Below are 26,973 nucleotides of genomic sequence, written 5' to 3' on the forward strand. Positions count from 1 at the left end.
CCGAGTCAGAAATTATAAATTTAGCGGTTTCGAGTAAGTGTTTTAATGTCAGTGATACCCAATTAGAAGTAGAAATCACCTGAGTCATAATCTCCGAGAAGAGTCGCTGTTGTGTTGTCCACTGGGAGATGGTTTGAAAAGCAAATATTTTACTTATGGCCGGCCGGTGTGGCCGAGCGGTTCTAGGCGCTTCAGTCTGGAACCGCGCGACGGCTGTGGTCGCAGATTCGAATCCTGCCTCGGGCATGGATGTGTGTGATGTGCTTAGGTTAGTTCTGGTTAAGTAGTTCTAAGTTCTAGGGGACTGATGACCTCAGATGGTTCAAATGGTTCAAATGGCTCTGAGCACTATGGGACTTAACGTCTATGGTCATCAGTCCCCTAGAACTTAGAACTACTTAAACCTAAGTAACCTAAGGACAGCACACAACACCCAGTCATCACGAGGCAGAGAAAATCCCTGACCCCGCCGGGAATCGAACTCGGGAACCCGGGCGTGGGAAGCGAGAACGCTACCGCACGACCTGACCTCAGATGTTAAGTCCCATAGTGCTCAGAGCCATTTGAGCCATCTTACTGTTTATCTTCTCCAGTTGTCATTCTCTGGAATCTCGATGCGAGTGTATACGAAGATGTCAGAAGCCGATGGAAAGCGAAATGCATAGTTTTGCTCACGGGAATATTTGCGCGTCAACTCTCTAATGCGGAATATCCTTATTCCGAGCTTCCTGTGTATCTTCCGATAGCCGACCAATCGGCAACGGAACAGCTTTGATTATGGCATATCCGTACATCAAAAGTATGTACGCTGACGTCTGTATAGGTCATTATTGCAGAAAATTGTGCATTGTTGCACAATAATTGTCCACGGTGTGGCACGGCCGCTCAGTGCAAAAATTATCGTCTACTACAAAATCTGCATATATGCGCTCGCAAATGCATTTGAACTCGTTGACTATACTTTTAAGGTAGTAGGAGAGCAATTTACAAAAGTGGGGCCACGCAGAGGAAATTATGTAGCGAACGATTCCGGATATTATCAGTAGTATCGATATAAGTCGTTACACCAGTTCAAAATGTCATAAACTTACCTTTGGGGTTGCTTCCCATCCTACTTTTCCTGACAAATGGGCAGTATGACTATCAAATACTAAACAGGCGACGCAAACAACGTCGGAAAATGTCATCTTCAAATTCACTGTTTACCGCAACTGTCACGGCACCTATCATATCGATCGACTTCTGACAGGAATGCTACCGCAGCATTGGACAAGTACGCACCAGTGCAATGTACACAAGATTTCGCGGGACCAAAGCCGGAATGCGCACCTTTATCTGCTTCTGTCCAGGTTTTGAAGCGAATTGGTCGACTCTGTCTGTGCAACGTTATGCCTTCTTTGTGCGATTACATGATAGCGGAACAAACACTGGTAGCAGTTACTTCTGTAAATTATCTGGGAGTATGCTTGCGGAACGATTTGAAGTGGAATGATCATATAAAATTAATTATTGGTAAGGCGGGTACCAGGTTGAGATTCATTGGGAGAGTCCTTAGAAAATGTAGTCCATCAACAAAGGAGGTGGCTTACAAAACACTCGTTCGACCTATACTTGAGTATTGCTGATCAGTGTGGGATCCGTACCAGATCGGTTTGACGGAGGACATAGAAAAGATCCAAAGAAGAGCGGCGCGTTTCGTCACAGGGTTATTTGGTAAGCGTGATAGCGTTACGGAGATGTTTAGCAAACTCAAGTGGCAGCCTCTGCAAGAGAGGCGCTCTGCATCGCGGTGTAGCTTGCTGTCCAGGTTTCGAGAGGGTGCGTTTCTGGTTGAGGTATCGAATATATTGCTTCCCCCTACTTATACCTCCCCAGGAGATCACGAATGTAAAATTAGAGAGATTCGAGCGCGCACGGAGGTTTTCCGGCAGTCGTTCTTCCCGCGAAGCATACGCGACTGGAACAGGAAAGGGAGGTAATGACAGTGGCACGTAAAGTGCACTCCGCCACACACCGTTGGGTGGCTTGCGGAGTATAAATGTAGATGTAGATGTAGATGAAACCCCACACCTGGACCACCAACACAATCGTTTTCGACAATGTTCATGAGTGCATTACGGTTCCCGCCTCTCGCCGTATGAGGGTGCGTCCAGCATTGTGGAACGTGATCGATCCATCCGTCCTCAAGTTTTGAACAACAGTGTACCGTGTATTACAACTTTTTGTATCACGGATGGTATGTCGAAGCTTGACTTTCAGCGTCCGGCACTGGGTACGGCGTAGTGACCTTGTGTTGACGTTCCATCCAGCGTGAAAGGACTATCGTTTTACGGCGACGTCGCCTTCCGCTCCGCCGGCCATTGTGAATCGATCTTCGGCGCGCCGCCCTGCGTTGAAGACGGGCGACCGCGGCGGCCCATCGGTGCGTGCGTTCGCTCGCTCGCTCTCCGGCGCCCAGCCGCCGCCCCCCTCGCTCGACCCTCGACCTTGACAGATCGATACGAATTGCTCCCAATTGTGAAGGCTGACGTCACAGCACGGCGCGGCGCCGCCGGCTGCCGGCTGGTCTGGCGACGCGGTCTGCCGGCACGTGCGGCGTCGACGCCCGCTGTGACGTCACAGTGCCGGTGGCGGAAGCACGGCGACGCCGGTCGAGCGTCCACCGCGAAACGGGAAGGCGGGCGCCGTTCAGCGGGGTCAAACGTCCGCAACGGGATCGGACGCGCTACGCGTGCGACACACCTGTTGCTCTTTTCCCTTCTGCTGTATCGTTGCAGAAACAGGCGTCATTTTACCTAGACACACCCATCAGTTTCGGATCACGGCGAGGTGACACAAGACGTAGGACAAGCTCGTTCTGGGGCAGGACTGGAGAGAAATTGGCGGTGCACTTTTCAAATAAATCACGTGACTTAAGGAATCACTCCGTCTTCAGCTCACGAGTGGCCTACCGGAACCATCCGACCGCCGTGTCATCCTCAGCGGAGGGTACGGATAGGGGGGGGGGGGGCGTGGGGTCAGCACACCGCTCTTCCGGTCGTTAGGATGGTATTCTTGACCGAGGCCGCTACTATTCGGTCGAGTAGCTCCTCAGTTGGCATCACGAGGCTGAGTGAACCCCGAAAAATGGCAAGAGCGCATGGCGGCCTGGATGGTCACCCATCCAAGTGCCGACCATGCCCGACAGCGCTTAACTTCGGTGATCTCGCGGGAACAAGTGTATCCACTGCGGCATTTTAGGAATCACAGAAAAGTTAAATCAGGATGACCCGACAGATATTTGAAATGATTTCATCTCAAATGAGAGTGCTTTGTCGTACCCCTGCTAAAATTACAGTTCGAGCCAAGTCGCCGTTACTTTGTACACCGTCACCAAGTTACGCTCTTTGCAAAACGCAGAAAAATTCAAAGTTCCCGTTTACACCGAGGTGGCAAGCGTCACGGGATATCGGTATGCACATATACAGATGGCTGTAGTACTGCGTACACGAGGTACAAAAGGACAGTCCATTGGCGTAGTCAGGTTACTCATGTGAAAAGGTTACCGACGCGACTGCGACCGCCCGACGGAAGTTGACAGCCTTCGAACGAGGGAGCTATACGCATGCGACATCTCATTTCGAAAATCGTTGGGGAATTGAGTGTTCCGAGATTCTCAGTGTGAAGAGTGTGCCGATAATACCAAATTTCAGCACCGGCAACGTAGTGGCCTGCGGCCTTCACTTAACGACCGAGAACAGCGGCGTTTGCGTAGAGTAGTCAGAGCTAAAGACAAGCAAGACTGCATAAAACAACTGCAGAAATCAATGTGGGACGTACGACGACCGTATCCTTTAGGACATTGCGGCGAAATGGGGCGTTAATGAACTGTGGCAGCAGACGACTGACCCAACTGCCTTTTGTATTGGGGACCTAGAAACCACGGAGAGGCTTTGTCCCTGCCGTAGCCCTCAGTGGTTCACAACCCCACCGCCACCCCACACCGAACCCAGGGTTATTGTGCCGTTCGACCCCCAGTGGACCCCCCCGGGAACGTCTCTCACCAGACGAGTGTAACCCCCAAATGTTTGCGCGGTAGAGTAATTATGGTGTACGCGTATGTGGAGAAAGTGTTTAGGCAGCAATCGTTGACATACGAGGTGCATTCAAGTTCTAAGGCCTCCGATTTTTTTTCTCCAGAGTGGAAAGAGATGAAACATGCGCATTGTTTTAAAAGGAGGCCGCGTTCATTGTCAATACGTCCCAGAGATGGCAGCACTGTACGGCAGATGGAATATTACCGCCAGCGGCGAGAATGAGAACTGTTTTAAATACTTAAAATGGCAACGTTTTCCTTACTTGAACAGCGTGCAATCATAAGTTTTCTGAATTTGCGTGGTGTGAAACCAACTGAAATTCATCGACAGTTGAATGAGACATGTGGTGATGGAGTTATGGATGTGTCGAAAGTGCTTTCGAGGGTGCGACAGTTTAATGAAGGCAGAACATCGTGTGACAACAAACCGAAACAACCTCGGGCTCGCACAAGCCGGTCTGTCGACAAGATCGAGAAAGTGGAGAGAATTGTTTTGGGGGATCGCCGACTGACTGTTGAACAATTCGCCTACAGAGTTGGCATATCTGTGGGTTCTGTGCACACAATCCTGCATGACGACCTGAAAATGCGAAAAGTGTCATCCAGGTGGGTGCCACGAATGCTGACGGACGACCACATGGCTGCCCGTGTGGCATATTGCCAAGCAATGTTGACGCGCAACGACAGCAGGAATGGGACTTTCTTTTCGTCGGTTGTGACAATGGATGAGGTGTGGATGCCATTTTTCAATCCAGAAACAAAGAGCCAGTCATCTCAATCGAAGCACAAAGATTCACCGCCACCAAAAAAATTTCGGGTAACCGCCAGTGCTGAAAAAATGATGGTGTCCATGTTCTTTGACAGCGAGGGCGTAATCCTTACCCATTGCGTTCCAAAGGTCACTACGGTAACAGGTGCATTCTACGACAATGTTTTGAAGAACAAATTCCTTCCTGCACTGCATCAAAAACGTCCGGGAAGGGCTGTGCGTGTGCTGTTTCACCAAGACAGCGCACCCGCGCATCGAGCTAACGTTATGCAACAGTTTCTTCGTGATAACTTTGACGTGATTCCTCATGCTCCCTACTCACCTGACCTGGCTCCTAGTGACTTTTGGCTTTTTCCAACAATAAAAGACACTCTCCGTGGCCGCACATTCACCAGCCGTGGTGCTATTGCCTCAGCGATTTTCCAGTGGTGAAAACAGACTCCTAAAGAAGCCTTCGCCGCTGCCATGGAATCATGGCGTCAGCGTTGTGAAAAATGTGTACGTCTGCAGGGCGATTACGTCGAGAAGTAACGCCAGTTTCATCGATTTCGGGTGAGTAGTTAATTAGGAAAAAAATCGGAGGTCTTAGAACTTGAATGCACCTCGTAGTATAACTGAGGCGGAATAAGGCTCAAAAATGGCTCTGAGCACTATGGGAGTTATAGCTGTGGTCATCAGTGCCCTAGAACTTAGAACTACTTAAACCTATCTAACCTAAGGACAACACACACATCCATGCCCGAGGCAGGATTCGAACCTGCGACCGTAGCTGTCGCGCGGTTCCAGACCGAAGAGTCTAGTGCGCTCGGCCACCTCGGCCGGCGCGGTATAAGGGGGATCAACGCGAATTCACCGAGGCAGATGGAAAACCGCATTAAAAACCATCCACAGGCTAGCCGGCACACCGGTCCTCAACACTAATACGCCGGGCGGGTTCGTGCCGTGGATCTCAGCTGGTAAGATCTGATTACAGGGTTCGAGTATGACGCAGACCACGTGAAGCCATGGACCCAATTTATCAACACGGCACTGTGCAAGGTGGTGATGGCTGCATAGTGAAGTGGCCTGTGTTTACATGCAATGGACTGGTTGCTCTGGTCCAACTGCACCGATCATTGACTGCAAATGGTTATCTTAGGCTACTTTGAGAACATTTGCTGTCATTCATGGCCTTCATTTTTGTGGATGACAATGCATCATGTCAACGGGCCACAATTATTCGCGACTGGTTTGAAGAACATTCTGGACATTTCGAACGAATAACTTGACCACCCAGATGGCCCGACATGAATCCCATCAAACATTTGCAGGACATAATCTAGAGGTCAGTTCGTACACAAAATCCTGGACCGGCTACACTTTTGCAATTATGGACGGCTGTAGAGGCAGCATGGTTCAGTGTGTGCGCAAGGGACTTTCAACGAGTTGTTGACTCCATTCCATGTGCAGTATCTGCGGTCTGAGAGGCGGATCCCCTGTTTCTCTGCAAACTACTGTGTTTGTCCACGATAAGTTGACGATTGGCGCGGTGGATGTCGGGGACGGCCGTGCCTCCGCATTACGGCTGCGGAAGAAAGGGGTGAGGAGCGGTGAGGGGGAGGCAGCGTTAGCTGCTTCTAGCCATTGATGGCACCACTTGCTGAGTTTTGTGTTTAACACAAAATCGGAGGCAGCACTCCTGGAAATATTATCCCATTAACTGACACTTCTATCAGATCGCAAATCGGTAAATTTGTTGACATATTCATGCTCGAGACTTTTACTACAACTTACGTATTGTTTATTTATCGACAGTAATGAAAAATGAAAGTAGACGAATATATAACTTACGACACTATGAATGGAAAGTAAAAAAACTGATTTTTTGAATGTTTGCACATGTTGTTGTTGTTGTGGTGTTCAGTCCAGAGACTCGTTTGATGCAGCTTCCGATGCTACTCTATCCTGTGCAAGCTTCTTCATCTCCCAATACCTACTGCAACCTACATCCTTCTGATCTCTTTAGTGTATTCATCTCTTGGTCTCCATCTACGATTTTTACCCTCCACGCTGCCCTCCAATACTAAATTGGTGATCCCTTAGAATATAACCTACCACCCGATCCCTTCTTCTAGTCAAGTTGTGCCACAAACTCCTCTTCTCCCCAATTCTATTCAATACCTCTTCATTAATTATGTGATCTACCAATGAAATCTTCAGTATTCTTCTGTAGCGCCACATTTCGAAAGCTTCTATTCTCTTCTTGTATAAACTATTTATCGTCCACGTTTCACTTCCATACACGGCTACACTCCATACAAATACTTTCAGAAACGACTTCCTGACACTTGAATCTATACTCGATGTTAACAAATTTCTTTTCTTCAGAAACGCTTTCCTTGCCATTGCCAGTCTACATTTTATGTCCTCTCTACTTCGACCATCATCAGTTATTTTGCTCCCCAAATAGCAAAACTCCTTTACTACTTTAAGTGTCTCATTTCCTAATCTAATTCCCTCAGCATCACCCGACTTAATTCGACTACATTCCATGATCCTCGTTTTGCTTTTGTTGATGTTCATCTTATGTCCTCCTTTCAAGAGACTGTCCATTCCGTTCAACTGCTCTTCCAAGTCCTTTGCTGTCTCTGACAGAATTACAATGTCATCGGCGAACCTCAAAGATTTTATTTCTTCTCTATGGATTTTAATTCCTACTCCGAATTTGCACATTGGATATAGTAAAAACAGCACAACATTAATGTTTGCAAAATGTACTTGTATGTGCTTGGACGAATCGTCAGAATGATGTTCACTAAAGATCGTTGTCATTTGTGTTTGATTGAAGATCATCATCATCATCATCATGGTTTGAGGGCGTGGTATTGATGATAACTTCATCGATGACCGTTTCCATTATTCCATCTCGTGTCCAGTACTCCTGCTCCAGCTGCTGCATTTTCCTGCAGTGACCTCGCAAGTCCTGTGGCAGTAACTAAAAGGAAAGAGCAGCATTAACAGGATTCTGAAATCTGTCTCTGACATGTCACCAGTGACATTGTTCTCTCTGAAAGTTTTATTTTGGACCATGCCAATTCCATTAGATTTAGATCGCAGTTGTGGGGCGATAAACGGACTATTTTTGTGCCCTCCGCTCTCGACGATTTTATCCACGACGTACGCTTTCACGGCTGGTTTGTTTTTCTTTATTTTAGATAACAGTTCAGTATTTATCACCGAGTCGCTGCAGTTTGTCTTAATATCGTAATCCTGAAATCATGTTTATTAACCATTCTGTCGAACTTCCTGCTGTAGGATGGCGCATTAGTCACACAATCACAGAATTGGGTGGAATATTAGGAACCACCCATATCTGTAACCCCCTTCCCCTCTCCCGTTGGCCGGCCGTGGTGGCCGAGCAGTTCCAGGCGCTACAGTATGCAGCCGCACGACCGCTACGGTCACAGGATCCAATCCTGCCTCGGGCATGGATGTGTGTGATGGCCTTAGGTTAGTTAGGTTTAAGTAGTTCTAAGTACTAGGAGACTGATGACCTTAGAAGTTAAGTCCCATAGTACTCAGAGCCATTTGAACTATTTTTTTTAACCCCTTTCGTTCCGGTGGTGTCCGCTACTTCCGTATACATCAAGAAGGAGTTCGCAAGTTAATGAAAACAGTGTCTTGCATGAAACTTCTTGTCAAATTGAAACCATGTGCCAGACTGGGTTTCGAGGTTCGAGCCCCGTTTCGGACACACAGTTTTGTCAGGAAGTCAAATCAGCGCACACTCCGCTGTGGGGTGAAAATTCGTTCTAGTTTCTTCCGTCTTCCTGTAGGTTTCTGCCGAATTTGTCATTTCGTGGAAGTTATTCTCCAACTCGCAGAAATTGTGTTGATTCACTACCGGAGCGAAAATATCATTGTCGGAAAGGAGAATAGCACAAAGACAGATGGGCCAAAACAAACGAACTATTGGAACCCCTGAACACACGAAATTGGCATCACGAGTCAAGCAAGTGCGAAATGCGTCCACCAATCAATTTGTATCACCAGAACGGAAAATAGAACGGCAGTATAGTCTTTAAATTTTCGCTGTTTTTTTTTTAATGTTACCGTAAACGTAAATTTTTGATAAAAGTAGCAAAAACTGCTGGCAAAAACAGAAGAGTAATTAAAACTCAGGCTCCATGTGACATATCGCGACGCACATTTCTTTCCTGCTATCGAATATTTGATTATACAGAGTGAGTCGCGTAAGACGTGACACCCCCTTTATTCCGGGGGCGATTGCAGGTATCGGCATGCGGTTTTCGGCGAATCATAGCGGACTATGGGGCACATACGTTGATACATGCACAATAATCACAACGTTTATATTGACCGAGATAATGAGGCAAGTACATGTTTTTTTTAAATGGGACGCTATACTTTTTTTACCATCATTCGAACGGTCTGGAAAAGACGCGTATAGTGATGTAACGCATGTTGCTATTGTGATTCAAACTTTGCTTAAAAGTGGGCGGATGAGGATTTACCTACGTAGCGTAGGCCGTGCATGCTGCATAGAGCACGTCAACTCGGCCTACGGGTCGCGCGAGGCGTGTTTACGGTCTGCAGCCGCTTCCGACCGCCTCGACCTTCAATCGTACAATATTTCCCAGCATCTTTTAAGCGAAGCTTCAATCACAATAGCAACATGCGTTACATCACTATACGCGTCTTGTCCAGGGCGTTCGAATGATGGTAAAAAAAGTATAGCGTCCCATTTAAAAAACATGTACTTGCCTCATTATCTCGGTCAATATAAACGTTGTGATTATTGTGCATGTATCAAAGTAAGTGCCCCATAGTCGGCTTTGATTCGCCGAACACCGCTTGTCGATACGTGCAATCGCCCCCGGAATAATGGGGGTGTTAGGTCTTACGCGACTCACCCTGTATATTTAACAAGAGATCTTCGAAATTTGTATACGACTTCCTGAAAGTATTCGAGGTAAGTGAAATTCTCTGATTTTAATTAAATGAATAGTGTTTCTTGGCAACATAAAAATGTACACTCTAAAATTTTTCCATTCTTTTACGTTTCGTCACAATTTTTATTCACTCATAATAAAGCAACAACAGTGGCGACTGCTCTGGTTTTTTAAGAAAACTGCCCTTCTGCAACAAGTACTTGCAGAAAGTTCCTGAAATAAACTTGCGCTATGACTCGAAGTCAACGTAAAGAAAAACCTCACTTACAGAAGATACTTGCTAGTGGACTCAAGACCTTCGCAATGCTTTGCGTCTAGGGGCAGTCTGACGTTGGCAGCACTCTTCGAAGTAGTGCCGATTTTCTTCGCTTCTGGGAGCACTAGCGAAATCGTCAACTTATCGTGGTGAAACAGTAAAATATATTTATTGATTACTGTTTGGTAACTAAGGTTGATGAATTAAGTATTACTGTGGTATGGACACACACACACACACACACACACACACACACACACACACACACATATACACACACACACACACACTGTGCAGGTGTATCTGTTTTCAGTTATTGGTTCAAATGGCTCTGAGCACTATGGGACTTAACTGCTATGATCATCAGTCCCCTAGAACTTAGAGCTACTTAAACCTAACTAACCTAAGGACATCACACACATCCATGCCGGAGGCAGGATTCGAACCTGCGACCGTAGCAGCAGTGCGGTTCCAGACTGTAGCGCCTTTAACCGCTCGGCCACTCCGGCCGGCTTCAGTTATTGTTCTGTAATTCTATAGCCAATGAATATCAGATTTTCGCGTGTATAAATAGGCGATCACTACACCATTTCCCAAGAATCACTAAAAGTCGGCGCCTAGTTTGAAACTGCAGCTCTCTCCTGGCTACAACCCGCAAGTCTCCGCCTTTCCTTTCACTAAATGTTCAAAGTCCACACCCAAGCCCTACTAAGTGCGTACCCCTAATCTCTGTTAAAATTATCGCCGTTTATTCAAATATTGGATGCTTCTTTTATAGCAGAATCATCAGTATGATGACGTTTGAGCCAAACTCTCGTATTTTCAAATTGTATTTTATGCCCGTTTTCTAAGCAGTGTTCAATCAGAGCCGAATTAGCAAGTTCCTTTTGTTTGACCTACGTAAATGGTTTTAATTCCTAATGATTGCGGAGTCAGCTATCGAAAGCTCGGGTGCTTTATTGGAAGTGAGACGGTTGTTGCTGACTCATCGAGCCGGCCGCGGTGGCCGTGCGGTTCTAGGCGCTGCAGTCCGGAACCGCGGGACTGCTACGGTCGCAGGTTCGAATCCTGCCTCGGGCATGGATGTGTGTGATGTCCTTAGGTTAGTTAGCTTTAAGTAGTTCTAAGTTCTAGGGGACTGACGACCTAAGATGTTAAGTCCCATAGTGCTCAGAGCCATTTTTTTTGCTGAATCATCCGTCTCATTGTTAACGTGCTAAGTGGGCAAACGTTTGTAGTTCAGGCTATAGTGTTGGCGCCACCTGTCGTGGATTGAAGAGGATGTCGCTTCCCTGGTGTGGGGGATAGCGTCCTCACCAGATGATGAAGGTAAAATTATCGAGATTCCAGCTCACACGGAGGTTTACGAGCAGTCGATCTCGTCGCGTAAAATTCGAGATTGAAATCAGAAAAAGTGACAGCAGTGTATGAAAGCAACCTGCGGCCCTCTTTGCAGGCGTCTTGCGGCTCGTAAATTGCTCCTCGTGCGTCACACAGAGCACTACGTCACAGTTCTGAGCGCTCACTGAGACCGCCAGCGCCGCAGCTTCCGGCGTGACGTCATCGGTGCCGGCGACACTACCCGACTAACAAGCGGCGTCCTGACCGACTAATTTAGTCGCGTCCGGAAACACGATTAGCGTGGCTGGGGTTTTAACGCGTGGCGTGTGCGGCGGTGGAGCCGCTGCCTCTGCAGTCGGCTGCCACAGCTGTGTCAACACGGCCGTAGACTCCCTGCCGCACACGTATGCATCGTATACACTGACGGAAAATAAAATCCAGGACTGGAATACTCTCTTTCAAATTCATAAGGTGGCAGGGATAAAATACAGGGAGCGACAGGCTATTCACAATTTGTACAGAAACCAGATGGCAGTTATAAGAGTCGTGGGGCATGAAAGGGAAGCAGTGATTGGGAAGGGAGTGAGACAGGGTTGTAGCCTATCCCCGATGTTATTCAGTCTGTATATTGAGCAAGCAGTAAAGGAAACAAAAGAAAAATTGGGAATAGGAATTAAAATCCATGGAGAAGAAATAAAAACTTTGAGGTTCGCCGATGACATTGTAATTCTGTCAGAGACAGCAAAGGACCTGGAGGAGCAGCTGAACGGGATGGACAGTGTCTTGAAAGGAGGATATAAGATGAACATCAACAAAAGCAAGTCGAGGATAATGGAATGTAGTCGAATTAAATCGGGTGATGCTGAGGGTATTAGATTAGGAAATGAGACGCTTAAAGTAGTAAATGAGTTTTGCCATTTGGGGAGCAAAATAACTGATGATGGTCGAAGTAGAGAGGATATAAAATGTAAACTGGCAATGGCAAGGAAAGCCTTTCTCAAGAAGAGAAATTTGTTAGCATCGAGTATAGATTTAAGTATCAGGAAGTCTTTTCTGAAAGTATTTTTATGGGGCGTAGCCATGTATGGAAGTGAAACGTGGACGATAGTTGAGACAAGAAGAGAATAGAAGCTTTCGAAATGTGGTGCTACAGAAGGATTCTGAAGATTAGATGGGTAGATCACATAACTAATGAGGACGTATTGAATAGAATTGGGGGAGAAGAGAAATTTGTGGCACAACTTGACTAGAAGAAGGGCTCGATTGCTATGACATATTCTGAGGCATCAAGGGATCACCAATTTAGTATTGGAGGGCAGTGCGGAGGGTAAAAATCGGAGACCAAGAGATGAATACACTAAACAGATTCAGAAGGATGTAGGCTGCAGTACGTACTGGGAAATGAAGCAGGTTGCACAGGATAGAGTAGCATGGAGAGCTGCATCAAACCAGTCTCTGGACTGAAGACCACAACAACAAGAGTGATGAAATTTCGTGAATGCATTTGTCCATGTAACACATCTGATTCATTACCGTTGCTAATTCACAGGTTAACTGAAGCGCGAGAAAAGATATTGCAAATGTAAAATGCTCTTACATTAATAACCGGTGTAGCTGCGAATATGTTGAATGCAGGCGCCGGATGTCAGTTCGTGGGATGGAGTTCCATGCCTGTTGCACTTGGTCGATCAATACATGGAAGGTTGATGCTGGTTTTGGGTGACTCTGGAGTTGTCATTCGACGAAGTACCATATGTACTCGACTGGACACACATCTGATGATCGAGCAGGCTAAGGCGACATGTCGACGGTCTGGAGAACATGTCGTGTTACAACAGCGGTACACGGACCAGCGTTATCCCGTTGGAAAACACCCCCAGCAACTCTGTTCATGGATGGCAGCGAGACAGGTAGAATCACCAGATTGATGTACAAATTTGCAGCCAGGGTTCGTGGGATAACCACGATAATGGTCCTGTTGTCATACGAAATCGGACCCCAGTCCAAACTCGAGGTGTAGGTGTAGTCAGTATAGGCCGCAGACAGGCTGTTTGCAGGCGTTCACCTGACCTCATTCCAACAGACACACGGCCATCATTGGCACCGATGCAGAACCGGCTTTCACCAGAAGACACGACAGCCGTCTACTCCGCCCTCCATTGAGCTCTCGTTTGACACCACTTACGCTGAAAACGGCATTGGTTTGGGGTCAATGGATGATGATGTTTGGTTTGTGGGGCGCTCAACTGCGCGGTTATCAGCGCCCGTACAAATTCTCAATGTTTTCTCAGCCCAATCTCGCCACTTTCATGAATGACGATGAAATGATGAGGAAAACACAAATACAGTCATCTCGAGGCAGGTGTGGGTCAGTGGAAAGAACGCTACAGGGCGTCTGTCTCGAAACTGTCATTGAATTAACAGATTTGTAACAGTTATACTACTGGCCATTAAAATTGCTACACCAAGAAGAAATGCAGATGATAAACGGGTATTCATTGGACAAATATATTGTACTAGAACTGACATGTGATTACATTTTCACGCAATTTGGGTGTATAGATCCTGAGACATCATTACACAGAACAACCACCTCTGGCCGTAATAACGGCCTTCATACGCCTGGGCCCGGAACCGCGGGACTGCTACGGTCGCATGTTCGAATCCTGCCTCGGGCATGGGTGTGTGTGATGTCCTTAGGTTAGTTAGGTTTAAGTAGTTCTAAGTTCTAGGGGACTTATGACCCAAGATGTTGAGTCCCATAGTGCTCAGAGCGATTTGAACCATACGCTTTGGCATTGAGTCAAACAGAGTTTGGATGCCGTGTACAGGTACAGCTGCCCATGCAGCTTCAACACAATACCACAGTTCATCAAGAGTAGTGATTGGCGTATTGTGACGAGCCACTTGCTCGGCCACCATTGGCCAGACGTTTTCAGTTGGTGAGAGATCTGGAGAATGTGCTGGCCAGGGCAGCAGTCGAAGATTGTCTGTAACCAGATAGGCCCGGACAGGACCTACAACATGCGGTCGTGCATTATCTTGTTGAAATGTAGTGTTTCGCAGGGATCGAATGAAGGGTAGAGCCACGGGTCGTAACACATCTAAAATGTAACGTCCACTGTTCAAAGTGCCATCAATGCGAACAAGAGGTGACAGAGACGTGTAACCAATGGCACCCCACACCATCACGCCAGGTGATACGCCAGTATGGCGATGACGAATACACGCTTCCAACGTGCGTTCACCGCGATGTCGCCAAACACGGAAGCGACCATCATGATGCTGTAAACAGAACCTGGATTCATCCAAAAAAACGACGTTTTGCCATTCGTGCAACCAGGTTCGTCGTTGAGTACACCATCGCAGGCGCTCTTGTCTGTGATGCAGCGTCAAGGGTAACCGCAGCCGTGGTCTCCGAGCCGATAGTCCATGCTGCTGCAAACGTAGTCGAACTGTTTGTGCTGATGGTTGTTGTCTTGTAAATGTCCCAATCTGTTGACTGAGGGATCGAGACGTGGCTGCACGATCCGTTACAGCCATGCGGATGAGATGCCTGTCATCTCGACTGCTAGTGATACGAGGCCGTTGGGATCCAGCACGGCGTTCCGTATTACCCTCCTAAACCCACCGATTCCATATTCTGCTAACAGTCATTGGATCTCGATCAAGGCGAGCAGCAATGTCGCGATACGGTATTCGCAATCGCGATAGGTCACAATCCGACATTTATTAAAGTTGGAAACGGGATTGTACGTATTTCTCCTTCTTACACGAGGCATCACAACAACGTTTTACCAGGCAATGCCGGTAAACTGCTGTTTGTGTATGAGAAATCGGTTGGAAACTGCCCTCGTGTTAGGACGTTGTACGTGTCGCCACCGGCGCCAACCTTGTGTGAATGCTCTGAAAAGCTAATCATTTGCGTATCGCAGCACCTTCTTCTTGTCGGTTAAATTTCGCGTCTGCAGCACGTCATCTTCGTGGTGTAGCAATTTTATGGGCCAGTAGTGTAGTTGTGTCGCTGTGGTGGCAACTGCTGCTCAAATTGGTGATGCATGTGTAGTCCGATGCGCCGGAGCCTTACGCCATAAGTAATGGTCTTCCTTCTCGGAAGCACCTCATGGCCGCCCGGAGGCCGGTCTTCTTGCGACCCTACCTTCCCGTGACCGCCACTGCCAGCTGTCACGTACAGTGGCAACATTCCTTCCAAGTCTTTCTGTAATATTGCAGAAGGAACATCCAGCTTCTTGTAGCCCTAATTACATGACCTCGTTCAGTCTCAGTGGCCGGCCGGAGTGGCCGTGCGGTTCTAGGCGCTGCAGTCTGGAGCCGAGCGACCGCGACGGTCGCAGGTTCGAATCCTGCCTCGGGCATGGGTGTGTGTGATGTCCATAGGCTAGATAGGTTTAATTAGTTCTAAGTTCTAGGCGACTGATGACCTCAGAAGTTAAGTCACATAGTGCTCAGAGCCATTTGAACCATTTTCAGTCTCAGTGAGGCATTGATAATGGCGTCTGCGTCGTCTTAAAGGCATTGTTCACTAACATAAGCTCACTATGTCAAATCTCAAAGGTAAGTAACCCTCACGACCGTTACTAGCGCTACGTTTATGCGGCTGGAGCGAAATTTGAAACACACCTACCAATATTCGTTTATCTCGCACAACTCCTCCTTAGGGTTGGGAGTTTTATTCTGTCTGTGTAAATGTGCCCCTTCTTTCTATGCAAAATGACATGACAAGAAATTTCTTTTAACTGTAGTGAGACCTCGAAGATGAGTTAGTCATTGTATGTTGAGCCGATAGGGGAGATTGGAACAACGCATCAGCCATAATTCACCAATCATGCTCGCCCACACAGCTGTAACACGATTCTGGGATTGTGGCATGGGCGGTCGCCGTTTTGAAAGAGTACTGGAGCACGATGTGTGTTATCAGCATCTCAGCATGTGAGTGATTGCAGCTATAAGGTGCCCACTGCAGCGACTATAACAAAGAGCAACATTCGAGTTAATCTTGCTGAAGGCAGGATCGTTATGTTATCATCCTGCGAATGGCTTTTCTATTGAAGCTCGTGACACTTTCAAAAGCCAAGACAATACTCATTAGTGAATAAACATATGAAAATGTCCTGGAGGGAGCGCATAAATGAAATGCAGTTGCTGACGGAGAGACATAGAAAACATTCGTACCACTCTTCATGCAGAGACTCAGTAAATCGGCTGATTTAAACTAGTTGCTGGTGGTCTGTTAATGGCCTGGTATCAGAAAAATAATGAGGCTCATCTGACGGTAAAACCTACAGTGCAGGTTAATGAGCTAGACCTCTGTACCTCATCTAAGAAAGCGGAGGTATATAGGATGCGTTTTTGGCGAAGCGGGATAGGCACTAATCTTTGGCGCGACTGACATCGAAATGTAACCGCAAAACAGACATTTGTCATGCGACGGAGTTGTGGCATGCTCGCAAGCTCCCTTGCTAAAGCGTAGCGCAAGGAGCAATAATTTTAATTCTATGAAATTGGTGGTAACTGTTCACCGTGGAAGCAAATTTCGAAGCCAGATCCACATCACCACTTTAAAGTATTTGTAAAAATAAATGTTCGAAATAGCAAAGCACATACGGCACTTTTTCTTTGAGCTGAGTTTTTAGAAGGATGTTTCAGTTCATAGGCTATCAGGAGGAAGGTAGTGTGAATTTGTACAGTCAGATGGTAGCCATTTAACATATGGCCTATTGTAGTACGAATCATTGTAATAAAGATTCATAGGTGGAATGTAATGAACACTGGTTACATTTGCATTAATGTAGTGCACAAAGCAGTTGGAATAATCATTCTGAAATGATTTTTGTGTAATAAATTTTCCGATTACTGTATCATACAGTATATGAAGTAGGCAATTCAGTGCCATCGCATCACACCTATACAGAAACTATAGTGGAACTCGTATGGTGAATGCGCGAATGGCAGAAGTAATGTATGGATGACATCATACACTGAAGTAGTGCTGGAGGGAACTGACACCATGAATCCTGCAGGACTGTCCATAAATCAGTAAGAGTACGAGGGGGTGGAAATTTCTTCTAAACAGCACGTTGCAAGGCAACCCAGCTGTGCGCAATAATGTTCTTGTCTGTGGAGTTCGGTGGCCAGCGGAAGTGTTGGTACCACTCTACAAATTCTGGACCTGTAGGGTGTCGCATTGTCCCGCTGGAATTGCCCCAGGCCGTCGGAATGCACAATGGACATGAATGGATGCAGGTGATCAAACAGGATGCTTACGTACGTGTCACCTGTCGCAGTCATATGTAGACGTATCAGGGGTCCCATATCACTCCAACGGCACACGCCCCACTCCATTACACAGCCTCCACCAGTTTGAGCAGTCCCCTGCAGACATGCATGGTCTACGGATTCATGAGTTTATCTCCATACCCGTACACATCCATCCGCTCGATACAATCTCAAACGAGTTCGATTCCCGGCGGGGTCAGGGATTTTCACCTGCCTCGAGATGACTGGGTGTTTGTGTTGTCCTTATCATTTCATCATCATCCAGGAAAGTGGCGAAATTGGACTGAGCAAAGACTGGGTAATTGTACGGGCGCTGATAACCACGCAGTTGAGCGCCCCACAAACCAAACATCATCATCAATCTCAAACGAGAGTCGTCCGACCACGCAACATGTTTCCAGTCATCAGCAATCCAATGTCGGTAATGACGAGCCCGGGCGAGGCGTAAAGCTTTGTGTCGTGCAGTCATCAAAGATACACGAGCGGATCTTCGGCTCCGAAAGCCCATATCGTTAAACGTTTCGCACGCTGACACTATTTGATGGGCCAGCGTTCAAATCTGCAGCAATTTGCGGAAGGGCTGCACTTCTGTCACGATGAACGATTCTCTTCGGTCGTCGTTGGTCCCGTTCTTACAGGATCTTTTTGCAGCCGCAGAGATGTCGGAAATTTGATGTTTTACAGAATTCCTGATATTCACGGTACACTCGTGACTCGGTCGTTCGGCAAAACCCCCAATTCATCGCTACCTCGGAGATGCTGTATCCCATCGCTGGTACGCCGAATATAACACCACGTTCAAACTCAATTAAATCTTGATAACCTGCCACTGGGGACTGGCCAGCAAGTGAAACATGGAGCAGATAGAACCGCCACGGATATGCATATTCAACATTTTCTGGAACATTCCTACCTATTGTGATCATTCTCCGTGATGTTCCCTCCTGTTACCTCCAGACTTAACAACGAAACCTTCTCCAATGGGGTATGTGGGAAGAGCAAATCGCTTGAGTACCGCACGTTTGCCTATCACAGTACACTTGTCTCCGTTCTTTGTTTGTTGTGCGTCGAACGTTCAGGCGATTCTAAATTTCTCTCACGTCTCTGCCAGCAGCTCTTCCGTCACCAACTCTGCAGCATCTCGTTTTTGTGCCGTAAGAATTTCCTCACGAGGAACTGGCGAACTAAATAATTTTTCGTAATCTTGACCCTAGAAAAAGGTCAAGAGGGATTATTTCTGGTGAACGTGGCGACGCATGATGTACGTCCGTCTCTCCTGAGCCATCTGTCCGGCAAGGTCACATCAAAGAACTGGCGAACCAATAACCCACAGTGTGAGGGTACACACTGTCCTGTTAAAACACTACCCATGGTTGGAGTTCCTACAATTGAGGTGCAATGTGAAGTTCGAAGACGTCCAAATAAACTGTTACCTTAAAGTTAAGCTCGGGGAAAAAGAATGGGCCAATAATTGTGTCGTGCTTTAAGGCTCTTCTCGTTCGGGCGGCTCCCTATCTACTTCCTCCCCCTCAAATCCGGGCGTTACGACTGTTTACTTTCGCAGAGATGTGAAAAGTCGCTTCATCGGAAAAAGAAACTTTATTAAGGTGGTTACTGCCTGCATCGACTCGTCGTAGCACGTTTTAGCAAACTGAGCACGTCTGGGCCTAGGTAGTAGCTGGAAAAATTCGAGAGTTGCTCTTTTTATGCACAGAAATGCAGCCGTTTGTGTAAAATCTTCATCACAACGTTCTGGTGTTTCCGTCTGTCCGGAAACACGGCACGCGTAGATTTCACCGGTTTGCGCTGAAATGCTGTTCAGTTGCTATTAGCAGTAACGTTATTCACTCCAGGTCTGCCGCTTCTTGCCCTGCCACGAGCAGTGCTAGTCTCTCTAAACTTTACGAACCATTATTTGATGCTCTTTACATCTGGCGGACCTTGGCAATCGGTATTTCCGAACTATCGCTGAACTGTAGTAATAGGCGACAGTGTTCCATGAGGCCACAAATCGCACTAAGCTTTCGTAGAAGTGTATTCATAAATTCTTTGAGTTAAGCTGCCATTTGCAAAAACCGCATAGCTATTATCTATCGCAGTCCGTTAGAAATAAATTTTTATTTATGCTCAACATCTGCACTATTTGTTTTAAATTACCAGAAAAGGAATAAATGAAATGAATGGGGGCTGAAAAATCAGTGAAAGGCGATGAGAAGAAATGTGAGTCAAATGCGGTCAGAAATGGTGTACCTATCATGTCACAGATAAGATAAGCTGTCATCAAACCGAAGGTTTTTGAACGCCACAGTGCTGTCCTAGGTACGCTCCTCCTGGTGCTTTTGACCGATCTTTTGACTGACTCAACCACCAAATGACACGGGGACCTACAGTGTCACGAAAGGCGCCGTGTTTTACCATTTGTCACATTAACAAAGCATTTCCAGAGCTGAGAAAAGCGATAATTGGCAGATACAGATAAAAGGACTGAGCGGGGGTGGAACACGAGAACTTTGGCTCCGTAGTCTTAAACCTTTGCTTCTGACCCACCAGGAACTCAAGACACTTTTCCTTGGTACCTCAGGGTGTGTCTTCCCAAATGACCCCTCCTTTTAGTAAGTTCAGGCATAAATTTCTTTTCCTCTCAAGACTATTCACTTTACAGAGTCAATTACAACCTTTCATGCTTACACTATGTGATCAAAAGTATCCGGACACCCCCAAAAACAAACGTTTTTCATGTTAGGTGCACTGTACTGTCACCTGCTGCCAGATACTCCATATCAGCGACCTCAGTTGTCATTTACATCGTGAAGCGCTCCGCGGAACTCACGGACATCGACCGTCGTCAGGTGATTGGGTGTCACTTGTGTCATATGTCGTTACGAGAGATTTCCACGGTCCGAAGCATCCACTGTTTCTTATGTGATAGCGAAGTGGAAACGTGAAGGGAGACGTACAGCACAACAGAAATTCCAAACTGCATCAGGATCCACTGCAAGTACTATGACACTTAGGCGGGAGGCGAGAAAACCTGGATTTCATGGTCGAGCGGCTGCTGATAAGCCACACATCACGCCAGTAAATGCCAAACGACGCAGCGCTTGGTGTAAGGAGTGTAAACATTGGACGATTGAACAGTGGAAAAATGTTGTGTGGAGTGACAAATCACGTACAAAATGTGGCTATCCGCTGGCAGGGTGTGGGTATTGCGAATACCCGGTGAACGTCATCTGCCAGCGTGTATAGTGCCGACAGTAAAATTCGGAGAGGGTGGCGATGTGGTGTGGTCGTGTTTTTCATGGAGGGGACTTGCACCCTTTGTTGTTTTACGCGGCGCTATCACAGGACAGGCCTACACTGATTTTTTAAGCACCTTCTTGCTTCCCACTGTTGAACAACAATTTGGGGAAGGCGATTGCATCTTTCAACAAGATCGAGCACCTGTTCAAAATCCACAGCCTGTGGCGGACAATAACATCCCTGTAACGGACTGGTCTTCACAGAGTCCAGACCGGAATCCCATAGAACACCTTTGGGATGTTTTGGAACGCCGACTTCGTGCGAGGCCTCACCGACCGACATCGATACCTCTCCTCAGTGCAGCACTCCGTGAAGAATGGGCTGCCATTCCCCAAGAAACCTTCCAGCACCTAATTGAACGTATGCTTACGAGAGTGGAAGCTGTCATCAAGGCTAAGAGTGGGCCAACACCATACCGAATTTCAGCATTACCGATGGAGGGTACCACGAACTTGTAAGTCATTTTCAGCCAGGTGTCCGGATACTTTTGATCACATAGTGCATGTCGATCCCAGTTTAACGATGCACGCAAAATTAATCCCGGAATACTCCTGATCGTCGAGACAGACCGGTGTCTTGGTACTATGCTTGTAACAATTGACGACGAAACTAACCGGTGGAAAGAATTAAAATCAACATTTAGATGGGGCCGCCGACTGGCATTAAGACGTGGCAGTACCGTCTTATCTGGAAATCCGGGAGACTGTTCAAGAGCAGCATTACACGGAGTAAAACGACCGGATGGCGTGCTGTGCCGTTTACCGAGGAATTTTTTTGGAATCGATTAGCATATTGCGTCACGGAAACAACGCCTGCATCCCTGATGAGATAGCTGTAAACAGAATATACTCTCCAGGATTTAATCTCTATTTTGCGAATCGGCTCTTAATTTTTTTTTTTTTTAATACTCCCGTATCTGGTCTTATGAGATCGCAGTGTGTTGCTTACTGCTTGTCTCAGCGAGAAATTTCTTGTCATGTCATTTAAATCACAGCAGCATTTTAATTCCAATGTTAACTGTAACATGCATAGGATATCCGTATAACTAATAATAGTGGATAGCCCATTCCTCTTCTAGTCGGATTCGCTATCCACGGTTCCGCATATACATGATTTTACGTAAAGTGCTGTCATCTGCTCGCGGATCCGTGGTCGAGATATGAATCGTCAGTTCAGGTCAGTAGAAGTGTGATTTGCACCTGACGTGGTCTGTGTGTAAAATGTTGGGTAAAAAAGAAGAAAGAGTGCCTGTAGAAGGAAAGAAGCATGTATTTACTAGAACAAAAGTTATAAGTTTTGGTTCAATATGAAAAAAGTCAGCGCTTTGTTGCGATTGTGTGTGCTTTCGGATTTAATTCGTGAAGCCGCTGTCAGAAGTATTTGTGACAACCCAGAATCAGTTCGTAAAACTGCTTGATCTTCAGGTGACTTAAGTGTGACTAGAAGTGGCCAAATCTCGCTCGGAGGCGATCGAAAGACTGGAAAAAATGCAAAGTCATTTGACTGAAGCTGCTATTCAAGCTAAAGCCATGAGCATGTGTACAGATTTAACGACAGAACAGGACAATCGAGCAACTTTCTCGGCCATCTGAGGTTGGTAATCATCGTTTCAAGCGTCAATTTGGCTTTCACAACATTAAAATGGCAGGAGAGGCAGTTGCGGGGGGTGAAGTTGGAGCCTAGGAATTTAAGAAGCAATTGTGACAGTAAGTGTCTATATTGCGAAGCAGTTATTCAGCCTTGGTGAAACAGGCTTGTTTTGGAATCAAAAGCCTAGCCGGACGATCATTTTTATTGATGAAAAAGCTGCACCTCAATTAAGGTTTGCGAAGGCCCGATGCACCCTTCTTTTCGGAGGAAATGCTGCAGAGGATTGCAAATTGAAACCGCCATCGCAAAGTCTTAGGGCACTAAAGAGCTGTGACAAGAGCGAGCTTGGGAGTTCATTGGAGATCGATCAGAAAATGTTGGATGACTTTTGCCATTTTCAGTGAATATTTTGTTAATGAACTGAATAGAGAATTGAAGGCCTCTTCTGAGAAAGAAAAAAATCCTTTCAAAGTCCTTCACAATTGAACATTTCTCTGCAGAACAGTGTGACATTTCACAGTGTTACAAGTACCTAGCGACAACACTTCAGCTACAAAGGATTTGCGTGTAAGGAAATCTGCCACGGAAACTGAATTAACTATGGCATCATCAGAGTCTTCCGGTATATACGATCCAGGGGCTACTGAAATTAACATTTTAGTGTATTATTGTGTGTTTGTGTTAAATTTTTAAGTGTATGAAATTTGCACTAAAGTCCATTTGAGAAAGATTGTAAATATGCTAAGAAGCGCTTCTGTTTTGAACTTAATATGTGAATAAACCAAAACCTAATTCTACATTTTACATATAAAATGACTCGATTCAAGCGAATTCGGTAGGCTCGGCGATTTCACGGAACGTGATTATCGCGTATAACGAGATTTCATGTCCATTATAATTATCCGGGCTGTTATGCCGTGGTCGGTTCATGAATTCTGTGTCGATTCCCAACGTTTTGTCTCCGACTGCGGGAGACATCTTCAAGGGGGTCCGTAGCTCGATGGAAGGTCCAACACACCCACTGGCTCGCTACTGACTGCCGCTAAATTCCGTGTCCGCGCGCTCCCACGCCGCGGCGTGACGTCACGTGTTTTGAAAACGTCAGTGCAATTGGCCGCTGTCCGTCGCCGTCGATCGCCGTTGCCATCACCCAATAGTGGGCGGGTGGTACACATCTTCTTTAACACCGGCATCCATATGCCGTTTAATTTCACATCCTCCTCCTTACGGTTGAAATTATTAGGGTGTTTAGCGATTTCGATTGCCTCCCTTAGAGCCTTTCGTAATATCCGCTTGTGGCCGCTAGTACTTGCGTCTCCTCGAAACGAATATTGTGATTCCCTGGCTGGAAAGCATCCTCCGCAGTGGCTGATCGTTCCGTTTCTCCTCTTCTGCAATTTCCCTTATGCTCTTCCAAACGTTTAGAAACAGTTCTTTTAGTGGTACCCACATAAACATCACCACAGCTGCACGGGATCCTATACGCTCCAGCTTTTTCCAGTGGTTTGCGAGCGTCCTTGGCAGGCTTATGGTATTCCTGTATCTTCCTGGTGGGCTTGTAAATTACGGTAATATTCCGCTTCGTCAAGATCCTCCCTATTCTTTCCGTTACATTTTTAACAAACGGCAGGAAAACCTTAGATTCTGCAGTAGCCTGTACGTCAGTATGATTTCTACGTGGGTGCCTCAACGCACGTTATATTTCGACGGACGAATATCCGTTCTTCATTAGTGCATTGTGGAGATGTTCCATCTCAGCGTCGAGCAACTCAGGTTTACAAATATTTCTAGCTCTGTCCGCTAACGTCTTGATAACACCCCGCTGTTAAAGAAGATGTGTACCACCCGCCCACTACTGGGTGATGGCAACGGCGATCGACGGCGACGGACAGCGGCCAATTGCACTGACGTTTTCAAAACAAGTGACGTCACGCCGCGGCGTGGGAGCGCGCGGACACGGAATTTAGCGGCAGTCAGTAGCGAGCCAGTGGGTGTGTTGGACCTTCCATTGAGCTACGGACCCCCTTGAAGATGTCTCCCGCAGTCGGAGACGAAACGTTGGGAATCGACACAGAATTCATGAACCGACCACGGCATAACAGCCCGGATAATTATAATGGACATGATATTTTGGGTCGTGAAAGTCTACATTTTAGTATCATAACGAGATTTACCTGAACTTGACGTGATCTGTGGTACGTTTCTGAACCTCACGTGAAATAAACCATGTTGACAGTGTGTTTCACGATCTGTTTGTAATAGCACTGTTTTCCAAACTGAGCTAATAGATTAAAGGTATTCAAAAATTGTTCAAATGGCTCTGAGCAATATGGGACTTAACATCTGAGGTCATCAGCCCCCTAGAACTTAGAACTACTTAAACCTAACTAACCTAAGGACATCACACACATCCATGCCCGAGGCAGAATTCGAACCTGCGACCGTAGCGGTCGCGCGGTTCCAGACTGAAGCGCCTAGAACCGCTCGGCCACACTGGCCGGCGAGTAAAGGTGTGCTCCATAGCTTTTATAAAAGACATTATGATGTACCACAAAGCTCCTATTTTGTTTCAACTAGTTTCGACAGTATGTCATCGTGTAACAGATTCAAAAAGTTTGAAATTGTTGTGTACCACATGTCTATAATTTTAAAATAGATATCGAAAATATTTAAAAATTATAGACATTTGGTATACACGGATTTAAAGAAATCTTAAGTCTGCTGGACAATGACACACAGCGGAAACGAGTTGGGAAAAAAAAAATAAGACAAGGGCTCGAAACGTCTGAGCCAATAGCATTTTTCTTACAGCTAGCTCGATCAATTTTATGTTCCCTGTGGCTCTGTGGCATACTTCAGCGCCAATCAAACCTATGATATATAACACTAGGAGCAGGTTGTCGAATCTCCCAGACATTTTCCAGGGCACCCCTTGCGCGATGTGTCGCCAAATCAGATTAGTGGAATCACTTCCTTCAAATGCTAGTTCAAATTCTTGTACAGCGATCTTAGTTAGGTTTTCCGCAATTTCTGTAAATCACGTGATGCGAAAGCCTTAGCAGGGTCTCGTCGTAACCCTTTCCACATCCTTAATCAGCCCTTTTTCTATAACGAGAGAAAATCCGCCTAGATAATTACATGCCTTCTATTGTAGGGAAGGGCGATGCGAATGAGGAAAATATTTTAAAATTTTGTGTGTTATGTGGACTCCTGTATGTTTTAATGTCTCTCAGTGGCAGGATCATTCTCTGAATGCTAACAAAGACAGATTTTTAAACCTTTTCTGGCATCTGCATATGAAACAATGCTTCTGTATATCATTTTATGTCTTTCACCAATTTGTGAAACATTAAAAATCTGTACGACGCTAATGATAAAAACTGCTGATTGTTGAACACAAAAGATAATAATAACAATAACAATAATAATAATAATAATAATAAACTTCATTAAGCAGCCCTGTTTTCGCATCTTTAAATATCCCTCTTTCTCTTCATCCTTTTTCTTTGTATCTGTGTCTCCTGTATGTCCCATTTCTTTGATCTAGCATTCTCACCCTGATATAGTGAAATGACGTGATAGTTACGATAGTGGAGAGGTATTCTGGATGAACGGTTTCAAATCCCCATTTGATTGAATTGATGAATGTTTAACATGTGCATGTCACCTCTTCGTGCAAATGCATTGGAATGGTAGCTTCAACAAGGACAAGACCTATTCCTTCGCCTGCCTTTGTGTAAACAGATTCTTTGGTTCCTACAATGTGTACTCCATTATAATGTGCAAGATCCTTCCTTTCGTACTGCATCATTTACTATTATATTTGTTTATTCTGTCCTCACTCACTTCCTCAGTTTCCTCTTCTTATCCCAATATTCCTGTTCATGTGGTTTAAGGCTTCCCAACACCCACTATCGTACTATCTTTCTATCCCATACCCTTTTTTACTCTTCCTCTCTCCTTGCCCGCTACCTTTCTTCTCCCAATTTCCTTCTGTCAAAGACTCTTATTTGCATCTTCTACCGTCTTCAGAATATTCCTCTAGCCTCCATGGTCTTTATAGCTGTTACACCCATACACTGTAGCGCTCCGATCAACTGTTTCGAATCGTGGAGAGGGAGAAGTTTTCAGCGCTATTATTTCACTAGCTGGCAAACTCGTTTGACCGACTTTGCTGTAGTGTTACTGATAAAAATCCAAACGTCACTTCTGTGCCTCATGGACTGATGGAGATTCTCGATGGAGATCTGTCTGCTAATGAGAATAGTAAACTGGGAGGAATCTCGTAGTGCTTGGAGAGGATTGGGACATATTCTGACGCCGAGTTTCATCCTCTGGTTTGCTTTTTTTACCTAACAATACCAGCAGAATAGAAGAGAACACAACACAACTC

At 46.1% G+C, this 26,973-nt stretch overlaps 1 long non-coding RNA gene and 1 other non-coding gene across 2 annotated transcripts in view; one reads left to right on the forward strand and one right to left on the reverse strand.

Moving 5' to 3' along the window:
* The window catches only part of LOC126188869 (uncharacterized), a 599,182-nt gene that overhangs the window by 569,170 nt on the left and 3,039 nt on the right, over window positions 1–26,973 (forward strand). The gene's annotated exons all lie outside the window — the stretch shown is intronic.
* Trnas-gga (transfer RNA serine (anticodon GGA)) lies at window positions 10,478–10,561 on the reverse strand. The gene is given in 2 exon segments: window positions 10,478–10,518; window positions 10,522–10,561. It is a non-coding gene; the product is annotated as a tRNA-Ser (tRNA).

The sequence above is a fragment of the Schistocerca cancellata genome, chromosome 5, assembly GCF_023864275.1.
Source record: "Schistocerca cancellata isolate TAMUIC-IGC-003103 chromosome 5, iqSchCanc2.1, whole genome shotgun sequence".
In the NCBI taxonomy this organism is placed as follows: Eukaryota; Metazoa; Arthropoda; class Insecta; order Orthoptera; family Acrididae; genus Schistocerca; species Schistocerca cancellata.